Raw genomic sequence first — 21,190 nt, 5'->3', positions numbered from 1 at the left:
TCCATCGTCGCCGGTGAGGAAGAGCTTCACTGCCTCGACCTCGTCGCCGTCGTACTCGCGCTGGCTGTGGATTTCTTCACTCCGCCGCCGCCGTAGCTGTCTTCCTCAGCCAAGTTAGGGCGTGGAAGATCTGAACCGACGAGCTTCACATCTACACTTCCCAGTTCGTCGTGTTCTTTGTCAAGGGTAATTAAAATCATTTTTACCGCCCTTGTTGATTCTGATGTTTTCTACAAAATCATCAAAAGGTGTTTATTCTTCAAATCTTCACACACTAAACACCTCACTCAACATCTATTCTTGATCTATTTCCCTAAGCATCATTTTCTTCAAGATTCCTCAATTGTGTGGATTTTTAATCTGTACAACTCTGGAACCTAAGACAAAGAGCGCTTAGTGAAATTCCTCAAGGCTCATCTGGTCAAATTCCTCAAACTTGTTCTTTTTGCAAAAACTTTTGAGAACGCATATGACCTCTCCAAATTCCTCGCAACTATACTCTGTTCACAGGTACTCATGTCCACTGTGGAATCACTAGGTTCTCATCAACTTAACTCATTTGCAGCGTTCCTCGAAGAAAAGTTGCACACCTCTTCAGAGAATTCTATTGTCCAAAATCCTCAGCTGAAGAAAATGGCTGATGACAAGAGACCTCAGAAGGGTGGAAAGAGACCTGAGGTCAACACTGCTTTCGATATCCTAGATGACATTTACGAGGATTATTGCACACCTGATGAGGCCAAACATGGCAAGGAGGAAAAAAATCAGCGCAAGGTGCGCATACAAAGGATAGAGAGGAGATGGGCACGGGAATGGAGGGAATACAGATATGTCACTCCTAAGTACATGAAGAAATTTGCTCTTAACCCTCCATGCCCAAGACCTCCATTGGCACCTGGCCAAGAAGCTGATCCTACAAGCCTCAAACGTGGTGAGGACTATCCTGATGAATGGGCCAAGCGTCAAGCTAAACTGGCCAAACAGGCAAAAGAAGCAGTGAGGAAATTCAATGAAGACTCTGCTGCTGCTGCTACCACTGTTGAGGCCTCTGCAAGCAAGCCCAAGAAGGCCATGGCAAAGAAGCCTGCTCACAAGCCCAGTGCTTCAACCTCTATGCCCTCATGGCCAAGCTCCTCAGCAATGCCCTCACGGCCATTTTCTTCAAAGCCCTCACGGCCAATTCCTCAAGCTGCACCATCAGCTCCTCCGTCCAAATCCTCAGCACATGTGCATCTTGCCTCGTGCCAAAGAACAACATGCATCTCTATGGCCTCAGGAGCCTAAGCTACTTCCTCAGCTCCACCAAATTCCTCAACTGGCCCCACTCTGCTGAAGACAAAGGCCACTGCTGGACGAGGCTCTCGACCAAGTCCTGACAAGAAGCAGGTCGCCTTTCACGTACCGTCTGATGAAGACGAAGCTGATGATGAAGAACTTGCTGAAATCATCAGGGACAGGCAGCTCAGGGCTGCTAGAGCCAAAGGCACAAATGTGGCTCTGCTTTTGGATCCAAAGTTGATCCTTGATTTCATCGACTTGTGGCACAAGGACCCCAACACGCCCATGCCTGAATTCAAATTGACTCCTGGTCAAAGTCACATGTTGACCGCCTTCATAGGCGAAGAAAAGTGGAAATTTGAAAAGGCCAGGCAGCTGAAGAAGGCGCAATATAGGAAGGAGCGCTTCCTGAAGAAGAACGTTGTCTCTATGACAACTGAAGAACTTGTCACTATTCAATCTGAGATCAAGAAACTCGGTGATGAATTTGACGCATACCGCGCTGATTGGCTGGGAGCCAAGGTCTGTTTTGTGAAATTGGCTAAAGGATTCACCACAAATGTTGCAGCCCCAACGCAACAAGAAATTCCTCAGGCTAAGGCATCTGCTCAGCCTACTGAAGAACATGCCAGCACCACTGATGAAAATCAGGCTGTTGATGAAACTCAGAGTACCAGGGCTGATGACTGCATTCCAGCCGCTAAAGAAATTGCCAGGGCAACCACTAGTGTTGCGCCTGAAGAAACTGTCAGGACAGCTGAAGCTTCAACGGTTGTGCCTGAAGAAACTGCTAATGCCAGGGCAACTGCATCAGTTGTGCCTAAAGTTATTGAACCAATTTCCTCTGCTCCTCTGGCACCTACACCAAGTCCAATTCTTCCTTCTGCATCAGAAGCGAAGAAGACCAAGGCTGTGAAGCGTGCAGCTGTGAAGAAAAGGAAAGCATCAACTTCATCAGATTCTTCAGCTCCGAAGAAGATGAAGCCATCGACTAGATCTTTTGAGAATCCAATTGATGCTATTCCTGTCTCATCCATGCCATCAAAGGACCTTGTTCCTTTTGATGAAGAATATGAGATCCCAAGTGGATCTGATGATGATATTCCTTCTGCTTCTTTGTCAGAGCAATTGGATGAAGAAATTGAAGCGGATGCAATCCCTTCAACCCCAATCGTCTCATCGCCCATGCCTCAGTTCACTGATGAAGAGGCCGACGTTGAAGAAATGAGTGAAGAAGAAGATGTGGACATTGGGTGCACCACTCCAGTGCTGAATGATGACTTTTGGGAAAGTCAGCACCCCAATTCTCCTCTGTTCACACCTCTACAACAAATTCCTCAATCCCCAGCAAATACTGAAGTACAAATGGGATCTAAAGAACCTCGCGCCACCCCGTCGGTCCATGAAGAAATTCCAGCCACTAGTGCTGATGAAATTGCTGCTGAAGAATTGAAGACCCAGGCTGCAACTGAAGAAGAAACTGAAATTCCTCAGCCTATGGATCCTGATATTGCAATTCCAGAGATGGTGATGCAACTGACCGCTACTCCTCATCCCAAGCCAAAGGATCCATTCTCAAAGAAGCAGAAATTCAAGGCTGATGACTTCTTCGGCGAGCATGTGTTCTTCACTAATTATAACCCATATGACTCTGCTCGTCTTAGAATGAAGCGTTTCTGGACTACCAGCCAGGCTAATTTCTATTCTTCTCTACTTTTCAACAAAGCCAAAGTCTTCGACCACGAGCACATTCCTCACGTGGACATGGAATCCCTGCCTTGCTTCACCCCAGTCCTCAGTGTGCTTCATGATGCAGGACTGCTCAACTTTTGCACTGACATTGTTGATTGGAATGAAGAGCTTATTCTTTAGTTTTATGCAACGCTGCACGTCACAGGAGATGCTGATGATGTCAACTCTTGGGTTTTGGACCGGATGACCAAAAATACTCACTATAAAGCACTGGACTCTGAATTGCTTCATGCCCTGCCAATCAGTCCTCCCCTTGATGGCGCTCGTTGTCCGTACCATGAACCTGGACTCGCTGCTCATTACATGCAAGTACTAATGAAGCCACTGAAGCCTGGTCAAGGCCCAAGGACCAAATTCCTCATAAAGGAATTGTTGTATGTGCCAAGAACAGTCTATCGCATTCTGATGAAGACTTTGAGTCCTATCAAAGGCCACGACTCGACTGATGAGGAAGTCGTTGGCATCATGAAGAATCTGCTGTTCAATATCATACATGGCATTCCTGCCAATTATCATGATTTCTTCATGAGGACTCTGGCAAATGTTGCACTCTCTCCGTTTGAGTTGAAGCCTTATGCTCCTTGGATTATGAGATTCCTGAGAACAAGGTCTTCACTCAACTACAAGGCTGATTTTCAGAATCACCTCAGCTACTTGCCCCCAATTGAAGTCCTCAAGCGGACATATTCCTTAGCTGATGAAAAGGGCAAGGCACCTGCTATTATTGATGAAGGCATTCGTCCATTGGATGGTCAGTTCCGCAAAGCTGCTTCTTACTCCACCAATCATGACTCTGCCACTCATGATTCTGCCAATGCTTCCAAGCCAAATCCTCAAGCCACAGCTCCAAGGGTGATGACTGACCGTGAGCTTCTCCCCAGTCTTCACCAGAAGGTGGATCGAAACCACAAATGGGTTAAGCGTCAGTTTGGTTCTATTCTTCACAACATGACCGCTACACATAATGCAGTGAAGAAAAACCATTACTACCTCCATGAAGTCTTCGGTCGCACCTCGGCTGTTCTGTCACATCTGTATGGTGAAGAAGATCTGAAGCAAATGGGTCTCAAGGAGGACTTTGACTGGTCTGCACCACCAGCGAACAAATTCAAGAAGGTCAAGGTTCCTTCCTTGGTGGCTAGCTCCTATTCTTCATCGCGCGACACCGACGAGCATGAAGACTTGGACGACACTGCGGCAGGCCCTACTACAACAACCGACCCCAACAATGCTGGCGCTCCTCCATCAACTTGATATTCTTCAAGGGCGTTAGTCCTCATTTTCAATCCTTTTGTTCATTCGATGACACAGGGGGAGAAATTTGAGTTAGTCTTCAAGCGGGTCTACATATATGGGCGTTTTTTTGCTAAGTTACAACTCTCGCTCTTTTGAAGACTTTGGTGGATCGAGTTGTAAACTTAAACCCTATGGTGGTCTGATACCTTTGCTGTGTTATTCTGCATGCTTATTCCTCATTGATGTTAATGCACGCATGCTGAATTACATCAGTCACCATATTTCATCATACATTTCAAATTCTTCATATCATATGTTAAAATGCGTGTATGAATTACAAGATATAGGGGGGAGATCTCCATGATTCTACTCTTCAAGTGTGCATTGCTTCAAAAGCAAATTCCTCACTATGCACATCTTCAGAGGGAGTTCTTCTATATCTTGCAATCAAATTCCTCAATATCAGTATTTACACTTCTTATGGTTATCCCCGTTGAAAACTTAACCTATATTTTCATCAATCACCAAAAAAGGGGGAGATTGTAAGTGCATCTAGTGCCCCTTAGTGATTTTGGTGTATTGAAGACTTATAGGTTAAGGGACTGATGCGTTTGTGAGTTTACACAGGTCTATAAGTCTATGAGGAGTTTGATATTTACAGAGAAAGTCGAGCCCTAAAAATGAAGTTCTTCGACTGAAGACTTTGGATTTCTGAAGACTTTGAAAGTGAAGAAATTGGTGTGACCGTGAAGACTTGGTATTCATTCGAGTAACATGAAGTGTGAAGACTTTTGTTTTCGTAGTTTCTTTTTCTCTTTCTTGAGTAATAGGAAACACCGTACTGTTAAAGAGGGTCGAGGAAATACGAAGGAAAAATTTCCAAGTGATGCTCAACTCAAAATCCTACACCTACCAACCCCTTCGAGTGAAGCCATTGGAAATCTCATACAGTTCAGTCAATTTTTTCAGTGACAGAGACGAAGTTCTTCTGGTCTCTGAGGAATTTGTTTCTGACTAAGGAGTTAGGAATTCGCCAGTGCGGATTGCCTACAAGTGAGGAACATGATAGCCCTGGGGCATTTGATAGTCAAATTTCCGACCGTTGCTGTGCTATGCGCCAGCTGTCCCAAAATATCTACCCACCTAACGGTCATATCATTGAAGGGCATTTATGTCTTATCATGTCAGGCTGCTCCCTAGGCTATAAATAGCCGCCCCCTACAACCACTAGCTGGTTGGCTGCTCCAAGAGAAACTAACACTTGTCATTTGAGAGCATCCCATCCTCCGAGGACTTTGAGCAAAAATCATCAAGTGAGGAAACCCAAACCCAAACACCTACAAACCCAAAGTGATTGAGCATCACTGAAGAGATTGATCTTGCGTAGATCTGACGCTTATTACCTTTGAAGACTGTGCATCTTCCAGACCGTTAGGCGTCATGGTCTGAGCATCCAAGAGGAAATTGTGGATCGCCGAGTGACCGAGTTTGTGAAGGTTTGGAAGTCACCTAAAGACTTACCACGAGTGATTGGGCAAGGTCTGTGTGACCTTAGCTCAAGGAGAATACGGTGAGGATTGTGTGTCCGTGACTGTGTGTCCTCAGGTTTAAATACCTAGCCGCTCCAACCAGACGTACAACTGTCACAGCAGTTGGAACTGGTCTACCAAATCATTATCTTCACCAAGCCAACTGGTTCTGTTTCCTCAACTCTTTCATTTCCTCATTACTGTGCTGTGTGCTTGTTCATATCTTTTTGAAGACTTTGACTGAAGACTTTCTCAATTTCCTCAGTTCAATTTCTTCAGTCTGTTTGTCTTCATCCTGTTTATCCTGTGTTTACGTTTTCCGTACTCTGTGCTTGTTTTCATTTCATCATGATGACCATGCCTATGTTCTGTTATGTTTGCATCTGAGTACTTATTCCGCTGCAAGTATATCTTTGCTTAGGAATTTCCTCACCCTGAAATTCCTTAGTGAAGAATTCATAAAAATCGCCTATTCACCCCCCTCTAGTCGATATAACGCACTTTCATCAACCAACTCCTATGACATATTTGACTCACCAAATGAAGGAATTGGAAGATGCTTCATGGCTAAAGGCCCAAAGGTATCACACCCTGAGTATGTTGATTTCAATAGTGATGAAGATGACTTGCTAGGTGATGATGATTTACTTGTTGACAACTCTAGTGATGAAAACTATGATGAACTTGCTATTAATCATGCTAATCAAGATAAAATGAATGATGATGATAAGAAGGAGATTGAGCGTCTAACTAAAGAACTAAACACTCTTAAGTTAGCTCATGAACTACCTTAGAAGATCATCGAGAGCTTTTAAAGACTCATGAGAAGCTACGCTTTGAAAAGCTCAATCTAGAGCAAGAGCATGGGTTCTTAAAAGCAATCAATGATGATCTTTGTAAGAAAGGTTCTTCTTACATTGCCAAGCGTTTACTCTTGTCTACTTACATGCCACAAGTAAAATCTAGCAACAAGAGTAAGAAAGATTCTTCTTCTAGTAGTAGCAATAATCATGGTAAATACAATATTGTTGCTTCTACTAGTTCTCTTGATTCCACTAATGATTCTCTTAGCCAAGTTGCACTTGAGAAAGAAAATAGCTTATTGAAGGGAATTATAGAGAAAGGTGTTTATAAGAGCCTTGCCGGAAGTAAGCAATTCGAGGAAATTGTATGCAAGCAAGGAAGGCACCAGAAGAATCAAGGTGTTGGTTTTGTACGAAAGTTCAATGCCAATGGAGTTGAGTGGGAAGAAGATCAATACCCCAAGACGAAGTTTGTTCCTCAACAAGAGAAGTATGATCCTACTTCCTTCAAGGGGACACAAGCTCAAGATGATCTTCCACCACAAGACCACAAGCTAAAAGGCAAGGACAAGTTTCAAGAGGATATTGATCCATTTGAAGAAGCCCCTAAGGCCTTGGTCAAGTGGGTTCCCAAGATTACATCAAGTTCTACTTCATCAAGTACGACTACAACTCCAAGGATTCCCATCAAGATGATGTGGTTCCCGAAGAAGAAGAACTAGAGAGTTCTTGAGGGTGACTCCGCCAACATACTTCACTCATATTCATATTGGCAAGGACAAGTGCAATCAACTTCCACATCTTGCACTAGTTCAAGGAGTAACAAACCCTCTTGTTGGTAAGTCAAGGGACAAGGTAACCTAATGCTTTCATGGACATCATCTTGTGTGTACTTCACTCTACGTCTATGGATATCCTTGTTTGTTCCTTGTGGGACTAACCCGTGTAGGTATTGAAAGTGCAACTCACTCCAATGGATTGCTCCAAATGATCTACATCAACATTGAGCACCTAATCTTCAAAACCTCAATGAAGTCATCAACGACAAAACTGAAGGTTAGTTCATCCCTCTTAGGGGGGATATCACATCTAGGGGGAGCTTTACTCTAAGAATTGAGCTAAAGCAACTCTAATGGTGTGAACACAAGAACGCTTTATGTAAAAGTAGTAACCCCAATTGTGCTTAAACGATGAGTATGACCTACGATCAAATGTTCTCATTTGACTCCTCAGTCAATATACTCATATATAGATGACCTAATCATCGCCAATTCCTTGATAGATGCTAGAGTGTTTATGCATGCTTTGCCACATATTTCATTTGCTTATTGTGTGAGCATGTTGAGTCCATATTTCTCTCATTCGAGGACATCCATTTGTTGCTTTGATTGTTTGGTCTTTTCTTTTGCCAAATGGATGGACAAGAATGCCTAAGAACTTCCTATAGCTATCTATGCTTTTCTCATCTCAAACTCTATTCATGCTACATCACGAAGTTTGATCAAGTCAGATTTGAACCCTCTAGGTGAGGAGCACCGGGAGCCACCGATTTGTCATAGACTTAAACTTCCAAAACCTCTCTGTGTATTTCAGTCTGACCTATTGATTCCTTTCGGTCATACCGAGTTCATTGAGTTGATCTAGGTTTCAATCTCGATGCCACCGATTTGAACAGTTCGGTCACACCGAGTTGCAGTAACCGCTTGCGATTCTGCATCTCGGTGCCACCGAGTCGTTCCACTCGGTCACACCAACAGGGTCTGGATATATAAACCCACAGGTCGAATTTTGGAAATTTCTCCGAAACCCTTTCGCCCGCGCCTGTCCAGCTCTGCCGACTCGAGGTCTCCGGATCATCTCCTCAGTCGCCAGCGACCTCTTGCCGCTGCTCTCCGCCGCCGTCAACGAAAATCTTTGCCGCCGTTGCCGCTGTAGCGAGCTCATCGCCAAGTTAGGGTATGAGTTCGATCCTTTGTGCTTTCTCACTCTGATTCTTAGCACGAAGACAATGTCATGATTCTTACCACGTTTGAGATTATTCTATCCAGCAAAAACTTCCTTTAGATTAGGTTTGATCCAAAATCTTAGGGTTAGGTTTCCGCCGAATTCATCTTGGACCAACCGAGTTGTAGAAATCGGTCTCACCGATTTGGCTTAGGCCATTGCACTTGTGATTTTCGGTCTGACGAAACTTACAAATCGCTGTGACCGAATTCGATTCTCAGTGAAACCCTAGCAATCTCGGAGTCACCGAACTGTGTCTTGGTCTGACCGATTTCACTAGTTTAGACACTAATACTTCGATGTCACCGAGTTTAACAAATTGGTAGCTCCGAAATGCTTTCTGTAGAAAACTAAACTAAGTTTTTGACTCATTTGTTTTGCAAATCTATGTACTTTGTGATGCTCATCCACTCCGTCTCAACTATATCTATTCACAGGGTCAGCTTTCAGGGTCAGCTTGCAGTTTTTGCTATGTCAGATCACAGTGACAGTCAAAACAGATCTGAGGAACAGGTTAACTTAAGTGAGGGCACTAGTCCCTCTGACATCTATGATGATGGAAGCAGAAGTACTCCAAGCAACCTGCCTAAGGATGCTACTAGGCAGAGGAGGAAAAGAAATTAAGATTCTGAAGATGAGGACTACATTGCTGATGAAGAGGTCACTTCCAAGAAGAAGTTGATAAAGAAAGAGCAAGTTGTTGTTGTTGCTGCTGGCATCAAGCAAGGGATGAAGAAGAAGGCTCCTGCTCAGAGGAAGCCTATGTCAAAAGTGAGAGCATCTACTCAAGAGAAGACCCAGCCAGCAAGTGATGCTGGAAAGGAAAAGAAGGAAAGAAAAAGGGGAAGATGGTGCAAAATTGTAGATCCTATGGCTGAATTTGAGAAGCATTCATCTGATGATGAATAGGATGATGAAGAAGCTGCTGCACTAGCACCCGAGACTCAAAAGTTGATGGTGGATGCCATCAAGTCAGGGGCTACTCCATCAAAGCCCAAGACTGCCCCCAAGGCTGCTGCTGCTGCTCAAGCTTCTAAGCATGCAGCACCCAAGAGATCAAATAGAAACATACCAGCTGCTGAGAAGAACAAGGCCCTAGTGCCTGAAATGGAAGAAGAAGAAGAGCCCCAAGTGTTCAGAAAGCTCAAACCAAAGATTCCTGATCATGATGACAATCATCTAGTTGCTGAGAACATGAAGGAAAGGAAGGATGCAGGTCTCAGGTTATGGAGACAGTCAGACCCCTATGCTATGAGAAGAACAACTGTGGACTACAGGTTTCACACTAAGGAACAGCAGGACTTCTATGAGATAGTCCTCTTGGACAAGAAGCCCATTGTGTGTGACATGAGATGGGTGGACTGGAAATACATTGACAACAATGAAGATCACTTTCCTGGAGTTCATGAGAGCTTCAGACTCAATGGAGTTGACACATTTGTTGGCCAGAAACTGACAAAATGGGATGATGAGATGGTGATGCAATTCTTCCACTGCACATTTTTACCCAGATGGAAGGATAGTATGGATGACTGAGGGTGCTAGGTACCAATCTACTATTGATGAGTGGGCCAAGTTGATCAATGCCCCTAAAGAAGCTGAAGATGACACTGATGTCTATGCCAAGCGCAAGAAAGATCACAACTCCATGGCCAATATGTACAAAGAGATACCTGAAAGGCCTTGGGAGACACACAAGCTAGGCTCAGTATATTACTTGTTGTCTGGATTGGCCACCATGAACACTATATTGAGGCACACATTGTTGCCCAAGTTAGGAGATCATAGGATGATCAGAGGCCACTCCATCAACTTGCTTCAGATGTTTGATGCGCCACAAAAATTTAAAGTGATGAGTTTGATTGTTGAGACTATCAAGAGAACTGGAGCAGATCAGAAGAGATCATGTGGCTATGCTCCACATATTCAGATGCTCATAAATGCCAAGATGGGCACAGACACATATTTGTTGGACAGAGAGCACCTTCCCTTGGGGCCTGATTTTGAGGACAACACAGTTGTTATGGATGCTTCAAATCCAACTTCTTTTGAAGCTCAAGAGAAAAGAGAGAAGGCATAGGCTGAAAAAGCTTAAAAAATTCCAGATCCTTCTGCAGTCAATCTCGAGACCAAGCAAGACCAGCTCAGCTATCTTCTTGAGGCCACTGTGAGAATAGAGAAAGGGATGACTACCCTGACTCAAAATCAAGAGAGCCTTGAGAGGATCTTTGAGACAAAGCTACATGACTTGGATGTCAAAGTCACTGAGATTCAGACTTCAGTTGAGAACATACAAGAAGAGCTTGAGGACAGGAGTGACAAGACAACCACATATGCTTATCAGAGGGTGCCTAGAGCACAAAGGTCTGCAGCAGTGCCAGTGACAGAAACTAGGGCTACAACTTCAGCTCCTGCAGCCACAACCTCAGTTGCCCCTCCAGTGGCAACCCCTCCATTTCCTCAGACATCATCCGAAGTCTTCGCAGATGCTGTTCTCTCCACGCCATCTTCGCACTTCACAGCTCCCGGAGATCTTGCTTAGAGTGTCGCATAGCACTATGCATTTTCAAGCTTTTTGGTAACTTGTTGCCAAAGGGGGAGAAAGTGTATAGATCATAGGCTTCGAGAGAGAGTGTGTTTTGCTTTCTTCTTCCTCTCTTGCTACTTCATTTGATAGTTTTTTTGGTTGATACTCTATTTGTGGTTATGTGTGAGATACTTTTATGATCATGTGGTGGATTATACTATGCTTTATTATGCTATGCATGAATGATGCTATCCTATATCTTGTGTATGATCTATCATAATTGTCTTGGTGATGAGTGCATATTTCATATTCTATCATTTTGAGCGCTCCACTAAGATGTATGTGACATGGAAGAGTAACCCATGATCCTAATCGATTGTGCATTTGCATTCAAAAGCAAATTTTAAATAATGCACAAATTTAGGGGGAGCTCTTGCTTATCACATACTTCTCAAAGTGACGATGTACTTATTTTATATTATCATTTGTCAAAGCTTTGATCTATATGTTGTCATCAATTACCAAAAAGGGGGAGATTGAAAGTGCAACTAATCCCCGGGTGGTTTTGGTAATTCATAAAAACATATAGCTCATTGAACTAATATCCATTCAAGATTAATGTTTCAGAAAGCTCAATGATTGGTATGGCATGGACTAGAGATGAGGACACATATTGGCAAAAGCTCAAGACTCTACATTTTCATTTTAGTGATCCAAGATCACATTGAGTCCATAGGAAAAGCCAATACTATTAAAAGGGGATGAGGTGTTGCTTAACGGCTTGTTTGCTCAAAATGCTTAGTGATATGCTCCAAAAGCCCTTAACCACTTTCTCATTTCCACATATGTCCTAAACCTAAAGTCAAATTCGGCCCCACCAATTTGATCTATCCGGCACCACCGAGTTCACTTGACATAGCCATAGCCAGAAACCCTAATCAGTTCGATCTCACCGATAGGGATCTCGGTCTCACCGAGATGAGATTGCAAACTCTCTATTTCCCTTCATAACGTTTCGGTCTAACCGAGATGAGTGATCAGTCCCACCGAGTTGGCAATGCAAACTCTCTGTTTCCTTTTTGTAATGTTTCAGTCTCACCGAAATGAGCGATCGGTCCCACCGAGTTTGCCTGACCAAGTCTTTGTTTGCTTATTACTGAAATCGGTCTCACCGAGTTCATGTGATCGGTCTCACCGAGATGAGGTTTCGCCCTAACCCTAGCACATTGGTCCCACCGAGTTGATCATGTCGATCCCACCGAAAAGCCTAACGTTCACATTTTGAACCAGGTCGGTCTCACTGAGTTTCACTATTCAGTCCCACCGAGTTTGGTAAATTGTGTGTAACGGTTAGATTTTGTGTGGTGGCTATAAATACCCCTCCACCCCCTTCTCCATTTGAGAGAGAGCCACCAGAACGTGCCTACACTTCCACTACTCATTTTCTGAGAGAGAACCACCTACTCATGTGTTGAGACCAAGACATTCCAATCCAACCACAAGAATCTTGATCTCTAGCCTTCCCCAAGTTGCTTTCCACTCAAATCATCCTTCCACCATATCCAAATCTATGAGAGAGGGAGTTGAGTGTTGGGGAGACTATCATTTGAAGCACGAGAGCAAGGAGTTCATCATCAACACATCATCTATTACCTTTTGGAGAGTGGTGACTCCTAGATTAGTTAGGTGTCACTTGGGAACCTCCGTCAAGATTGTGGAGTTGAACCAAGGAGTTTGTAAGGGCAAGGAGATCGCCTACTTCGTGAAGATCTGCCCAAGTGAGGGGCAAGTCCTTCGTGGGTGATGGCCATGGTGGGATAGACAAGGTCGCTTCTTCATGGACCCTTCGTGGGTGGAGCCCTCCATGGACTCGCGCAACTGTTACCCTTCGTGGGTTGAAGTCTCCATCAACGTGGATGTACGATAGCACCACCTATCAGAACCACGCCAAAAATCTCCGTGTCTACATTGCGTTTGTTCCCTCCAAACTTCTCCCCTTAACCTTCATATGAAATGATTTACATTCCGCTGCTATACTCTTAGAATTGCATGTGTAGGTTGATTGCTTGACTTGTGTTAAGTTGCTAAAATCTGCCAAGACATAAAATTCAGAAAAGGCTAGATTTTTACTTGGTCAAGTAGTTTAATCACCCCCCCCCCCTCCTAGACATACTTTCGATCCTACAGTTCCGGATGCTTGCTAGAGTTCTAAACATAAGTGCATATGATCCAAGGAGAGAAAGTCTGTCAGCTTATGCCTCTCCCTCATATAAAATTACAATAATGATTACCGATCTTGTTAACAATTGCCTAGGATAATTCCGTACACCGACCCATCATTATTTATAATATATAGTAATATATTCTAACTTTATGATAACATCACCTATTTTTATATTTTAGTTCTCCGATATGATGCAAAGCTATCCTCTTCATACCCACAACGTAGTTTTATTTCTCGTTTCTAGTTGGAAGCAAACGTTCGGTGTACGTAGAGTCGTATCAGTGGCAGATAGGACTTGAGAGAATATTGATCTTACCTTTAGCTCTTTGTGGGTTCGACACTCCATACTTATCACTTCCACCTTTGTAAAGTGCTACGATGATTCCTTGCACTTGAGGATTATCAAGCTCTTTTCTGGCGCCGTTGCCAGGGAGCAACAGCATGGGGTTGATATTTTCGTGTATGCTTGTTTTCTTTCTTCAGTAAGTAGATTTTGTTTTCCCTTTTGTTTATGTTTAGTTGTGGGTGAAACAAACAAAAAAATTACCAAACAAAAATACCAAAAAGAAATTTACTTGCCTCTTATGCCTAAAAACTTTTTCAAAAGGAGAAGTGATTGGAAGGTTATGCATTGGAGAAGTGAAGGTCGACCTTGAACACTTGTGTTCATGCTCATGGAAACAATGTATAATTTTTCATGGAAGTTTCTCAAAAATAAGTATCCCCTTGTATATATTCATTGTATTATAAAAATAATGCGTCTAGGTTTGGTTTTAGAATGTTTAAATTGCTTGTTTGGTGTGTGCTGCAGAAAAACAGAAACTTTGGCTGTAGTGTTTGAATTGTTTAGATTCACTAGAGCATGATAAAATCTTGAAAATTTTACACATTACTGCTCTACAAATTATTTGGACTGTCCTATGTTTTTAGAATTTTTGAAGTTACAGAAGTATATGAAAGTTCCAGATTGCTACAGACTGTCCTGTTCTTGACTGATTCTGTTTTCTATGTGTTGTTCACTTATTTTGATGAATCTATGGGTTGTATCGGGGGGTATGAACCATGGTGAAGTTAGAATACAGTAGATATAATGCTAATATGAAATTGGAATGAGTTTACAACAGTACATAAAGGTAGTGATTTGCTTTATTATACTAACGTATCTCACCAAGTTTTGTGTTATGTTTTGTGTAGATGAAGTGTTCGAAGAACAAGGAGTTACCGATATGAGAGGAATAAGGAGAGGCAAGAGCTCAAGCTTGGGGATGCCCAAGGCACCCCAAGTAAATATTTCAAGGATACTCAAGCATCTAAGCTTGGGGATGCCCCGGTTGGCATCCCATCTTTCTTCTTCAACAATTATCGTTAAGGGGGTTGTTGCGTATGGGATAAAGGGGACTTGATACTTTAATGATATGGTTGGGTTTTACCTTAATGATCTTTAGTAGTTGCGGATGCTTGCTAGAGTTCCAATCATAAGTGCATATGATTCAAGGAGAGAAAGTATGTTAGCTTATGCCTCTCCCTCATATAAAATTACAATAATGATTACCGATCTTGATAATGATTGCCTAGGATAACTCCGTACACCGACCCATCATTATTTCACACTCGCTATTTATAATATATAGTAATATATTCTAAATTTATGATAACAACACCTATTTTTATATTTTAGTTCTCCGATATCATGCAAAGCTATCCTCTTCATACCCACAACATAGTTTTATTTCTCGTTTCTAGTTGGAAGCAAACATTCAGTGTACGTAGAGTCGTATCAGTGGCAGATAGGACTTGAGAGAATATTGATCTTACCTTTAGCTCCTTGTGGGTTCGACACTCCATACTTATCACTTCCACCTTTGGAAAGTGCTACGATGATTCCTTGCACTTGAGGATTATCATCTCTCAAGTAAGGGAAAATCCTCATAACTTCCTCCTTAAGCTGGTCTGCCATATACTGGGCCATGAGCCGACCTTCTCTTTAAGTCGCCTCCTCGGCCTTGAACTTCATGGTTAACCGCGGCCCACATAATGAACATGTTCATGAACCGCCACTGGATAATCAGGTCATATCTTGGTCGGGTCATACTGTGGGGTATATCCCCAACATTAGCCCCCAGGTTAACTTGGATTTATCCACATTAAGCTTCACGTTGAAATTAACTCCGGGTCATCTTCAGTGAACCAGAATTTCCTTTGTCCCTTCAGTTTATTTCCTGGCCGATATTGCTGGCTTGTGATATTTCCTAATACGTTTCCAACGTATCTATAATTTTTGATTGTTCCATGCTATTATATTATCTGTTTTGGATGTTTTATATGCATTAGTATGTTATTTCATATTATTTTTGGGGCTAACCTATTAACCTAGGACCCAGTGCCAGTTTTTCTTTTTTCCTTGTTTTAGAGTTTCGCAGGAAAGGAATACCAAACGGAGTCCAAATGGAATAAAACCTTCAGGATGATTTTTCTTGGACCAGAAGACAACCAGGAGGTTTGGAGATGAAGTCGGAGGGGCCACGAGACGGCCACAAGGACGGAGGGCGCGCCCAGGGGGGTAGGGTGCCCAGGGGTAGGGCGCACCCGCACCCTTGTGGGCCCCCCGTGACCCTCGTGGCCTAATTCTTTCGCCTATATATTCCCACATATCCCCAAACCACCAGAAGCATCCACGAAAACACTTCTCCACCGCCGCAACCTTCTGTACCCGTGAAATCCCATCTAGGGACCTTTTTCGGCACCCTGTCGGAGGGGGATTCGGTCACGGAGGGCTTCTACATCAACTCTATTGCCCTTCCGATGAAGCATGAGTAGTTTACCACAGACCTACGGGTCCATAGCTAGTAGCTAGATGACTTCTTCTCTCTCTTTGATTCTCAATACCATGTTCTCCTCGATGTTCTTGGTGTGTTTGCCGAGATCCGATGAATTGTGGATTTATGATCAACTTATCTATGAATATTAATTGAATCTTCTCTTAATTCTTTTATGCATGATTTGATATCTTTGTAATTCTCTTCGAACTATCGGTTTGGTTTGGCCAACTAGATTGGTTTTTCTTGCAATGGGAGAAGTGCTTAGCTTTGGGTTCAATCTTGCGGTGTCCTTTCCAAGTGACAGTAGGGGCAGCAAGGCACGTATTGTATTGTTGGCATCGGGGATAAAAAGATGGGGTTTTCATCATATTGCTTGATTTAATTCCTCTACATCATGTCATCTTACTTAATGTGCTACTCTATTCTTCATGAACTTAATACTCTAGATGCAGGCAGGAGTCGGTCGATGTGTGGAGTAATAGTAGTAGATGCAGAATCATTTCGGTCTACTTGACACAGACGTGATGCCTATATTCATGATCATTGCCTTAGATATCGTCATAACTATGCGCTCTTCTATCAATTGCTCGGCAGTAATTTGATCACCCACCATATTATTTGCTATCTTGAGAGAAGCCTCTAGTGAAACCTATGGCCCCCGGGTCTATTTTCCATCATATAAGTTCCAGTTCTACTATTTTGCTATATGTCACTTTTCGATCTATAAACCAAAAATACCAAAAATATTTACTTTACCGTTTATCTATCTCTATCAGATCTCACTTTTGCAAGTAACCGTGAAGGGATTGACAACACCTTTATCGCGTTGGGTGCAAGTTGTTTGATTGTTTGTGCAGGTATTAGGTGATTTGTGCGTTGACTCCTACTGGATTGATACCTTGGTTCTCAAACTGAGGGAAATACTTATCTCTACTTTGTTGCATCACCCTTTCCTCTTCAAGGAAAAAACCAACGCAAGCTCAAGAAGTAGCAGGAAGAATTTCTGGCGCCGTTGCCGGGGAGATTTATGCCAAGTCAGGATTTGCTTCCCGTCAACTTGCCAATTTCTGGCGTCGTTGCCGGGGAGATCTACACCAAGTCAATACATACCAAGTACCAATCATGAACTCTCATCTCTTGCATTACATTATTCTCCATTCGCCTCTCGTTTTCCTCTCCCCCACTTCTAAAACAAATTTTCGAAAAGATTTGCCTTTTCTTCGCCCCTCTTTCGTCCGTCTTCTTCGTTTGCTTTTTGTGTGCTCGTGTGTTGGATTTCTTGCTTCATCACGATGGCTCAAGAGAATACCAAATTGTGTGACTTTTCCAACACCAATAACAATGATTTTATTAGTACTCCAATTGCTCCCGCCACTAGTGCGGAATCTTACAAAAATGCCGCTTTGTTGAATCTTGTTATGAAAGATCAATTTTCCGCCCTTCCTAGTGAAGATGCTGCATCCCATCTTAATAGTTTCATTGAGTTATGTGATATGCAAAATAAAAAAGATGTGGATAATGATATTGTTAAATTGAAGCTATTTCCGTTCTCACTACGAGATCGTGCTAAAACTTGGTTTTCATCTTTGCCTAAAAATAGTATTGATTCATGGAATAAGTGTAAAGATGCTTTTATTTCCAAGTATTTTCCTCCCGCTAAGATCATCTCCCTTAGGAATGATATTTTGAATTTTAAGCAACTTGATCATGAACATGTTGCAACATCTTGGGAGAGGATGAAATTGATGATATGAAATTGCCCTACTCATGGTTTGAATTTGTGGATGATTATACAAAAAAATTATGCCGAATTGAATTTTGCTTCTAGATATCTTTTAGATTCGGTCGCGGGAGGTACTTTTATGGAAATTACTTTAGGAGAATCTACTAAATTCCTAGATAATATTATGGTTAATTATTCGCAATGGCATACCGAAAGATCTTCACTAGTAAAAAAGTGCATGCGATTGAAGAGATTAATGTTTTGAGTGGAAAGATGGATGGGCTTATGAAATTATTTGCTAGAAAGAGTGCTTATATTGATCCTAATGATATGCCTTTCTCTACTTTGATTGAGAATAATAATGAATCTATGGATGTGAATTTTGTTGGTAGGAACAATTTTGGTAATAACGCGTATAGAGGTAATTTTAATCCTAGGCCGTTTCCTAGTAATTCCTCTAATAATTATGGTAATTCCTACAACAATTCTTATGGAAATTATAATAAGATGCCCTCTGATTTTGAGAATAGTGTTAAAGAATTTATGAGTTCGCAAAAGAATTTCAATGCTTTGATTGAAGAAAATTGCTTAAGATTGATGAGTTGGCTAGGAACGTGGATAGGATTTCTCTTGATGTTGATTCTTTGAAACTTAGATCTATTCCACCAAAGCATGATATTAATGAGTCTCTCAAAGCTATGAGAATTTCCATTGATGAGTGCAAAGAAAGAACCGCTAAGATGCGTGCTAAACGAGATTGGTTTGTAAAAACGTGTTCTTCTAGTTTCCGTGAAAATAAAGATGAAGATCTTAAAGTGATTGATGTGAATCCTATTGAATCTTTGTTTTACAATATAAATATTGATAAATATGGGACTATAGATGAGTCAACTTTAGTTAAAAGGTGTCCCAATGATTCAGAGTTTTTAGATCTTGATGCAAAAATTGATAAAAGTGGGATTGGAGAGGTCAAAACTTTAAGTAGCAATGAACTCACTCTTTTGGATTTCAAGAAATTTAATTATGATAGTTGTTCTTTAATATATTGTATCTCCTTATTGCAATCCATGCTGAATTCTCCTCATGCTTATAATCAAAACAAAGCTTTTACTAAACATATCGTTGATGCTATGACGCAATCTTTTGAAGAAAAGCTTGAATTGGAAGTTTCTATCCCTAGAAAACTTTATGATGAGTGGGAACCTAATATTAAGATTAAGATTAAAGATTATGAGTGACATGCTTTGTGTGATTTGGGTGCTAGTGTTTCCATGATTCCAAAAACTTTATGTGATGTGCTAGGTTTCCGTGAATTTGATGACTGTTCTTTAAATTTGCAGCTTGCGGATTCCACTATTAAGAAACCCATGGGAAGGATTAATGATGTTCTTATTGTTGCAAATAGGAATTATGTGCCCGTAGATTTCATTGTTCTTGTTATAGATTGCAATCCTACATGTCATATTATTCTTGGGAGACCTTTCCTTAGAACAATTGGTGCAAGTATTCATATGAAAGAAGGAAACATTAGATTCCAACTTCCGTTAAGGAAGGGCATGGAACACTTTCCAAGAAAGAAAATTAAATTTCCATAATAATCTATTAAGAGAGCTACTTATGGATTGCATACCAAAGATGACAATACCTAGATCTATTCTTGTTTTTATGCCTAGCTAGGGGCGTTAAACAATAGCACTTGTTGGGAGGCAACCAATTTTTTTGTGCTTTTTGTTTTGCTACTTTTCTTGAATAAATTACACATTATTACCTCTGTAGTAATTATGTTTTGCTATTTTAGTTAGTGTTTTTGCAAAGTAAGACCTTTAGGATGGCTTACGGTGATAGTTGATTTGATCTTGCTGAAAAACAAAAACTTTTGTGCTCAGTCCCAGAATTATTAAAAATCACAGAAGCGTGATAAAATACTAATTATTTTTGAAGAAGATTAATGAACAAATTTACCCTGTTGCCCTAATTTTTTAGAATTTGTGGATTTACAGAAGTATTCGGGAGTTACAGATTACTACAGGCTGTTCTGTTTTTGACAGATTCTGTTTTCTATGTGTTGTTTGCTTATTTTGATGAATCTATGGGTAGTATCGGGGGCTATGAACCATATAGTAGTTGGAATACAGTAGATATTACACCAATATAAATAAATAATGAGTTCACAACAGTACCAAAAGTGGTGATTTATTTTCTTATACTAACGGGGCTTATGAGATTTTCTGTTGAGTTTTGTGTTGTGAAGTTTTCAAGTTTTGGGTAAGGATTTGATGGATTATGGAATAAGGAGTGGCAAGATCCTAATCTTGGGGATTCCAAAGGCACCCAAGGTAATATTAAAGGACAACCAAGAGGCTAAGCTTGGGGATGCCCCGAAAGGCATCCCCTCTTTCGTCTTCGTCTATCGGTAACTTTACTTGAGGCTATAGTTTTATTCACCACATGATATATGTTTTGCTTGGAGCATCTTGTATGATTTGAGTATTTTCTTCTTAGTTTTCCACAATCATCCTTGCTATACACACCTTTTGAGAGGGACATGCATGAATCCTGATTTATTAGAATACTCTATGTGCTTCACTTATATCTTTTGAGCTAGGCAATTTTGCTCTAGTGCTTCACTTATATCTTTTTAGAGCACATCGGTGGTTTTATTTTATAGAAATAGTTGAACTCTCATGCTTCACTTATATTATTTTGAGATTCTTTAAACAGCATGGTAATTTGCTTTGGTTATAAACTTAGTCCTAATATGATAGGCATCCAAGAGGGATATAATAAAAACTTTCATATAAAGTGCACTGAATACTATGAGAAGTTTGATTCCTTATGCTTGTTTTGAGATATAAAGATGGTAATATTAGAGTCATGCTAGTGAGTAATTGTGAATTTGAGAAATACTTGTGTTAAAAGTTTGTGATTCTCGTAGCATGCACGTATGGTGAACCGTTATGTGATGAAGTCGGAGCATGATTTATTTATTGATTGTCTTCCTTATGAGTGGCGGTCGGGGACGAGCGATGGTCTTTTCCTACCAATCTATCCCCCTAGGAGCATGCGTGTAGTACTTCTTTTCGATAACTAATAGATTTTTGCAATAAGTATGTGAGTTCTTAATGATTAATGATGAGTCCACGGATTATACGCACTCTCACCCTTCCACCATTGCTAGCCTCTCTAATACCGTGCAACTTTCGCCGGTACCATACACCCACCATATACCTCCCTCAAAACAGCCACCATACCTACCTATTATGGCATTTCTATAGCCATTCCGAGATATATTGCC

The sequence above is a fragment of the Aegilops tauschii genome, chromosome 5 (genome assembly GCF_002575655.3).
Source record: "Aegilops tauschii subsp. strangulata cultivar AL8/78 chromosome 5, Aet v6.0, whole genome shotgun sequence".
Taxonomy (NCBI): domain Eukaryota; kingdom Viridiplantae; phylum Streptophyta; class Magnoliopsida; order Poales; family Poaceae; genus Aegilops; species Aegilops tauschii.
The sequence above is the reverse complement of the archived record's forward strand: the minus strand, read 5'-3'. Positions refer to the sequence as shown.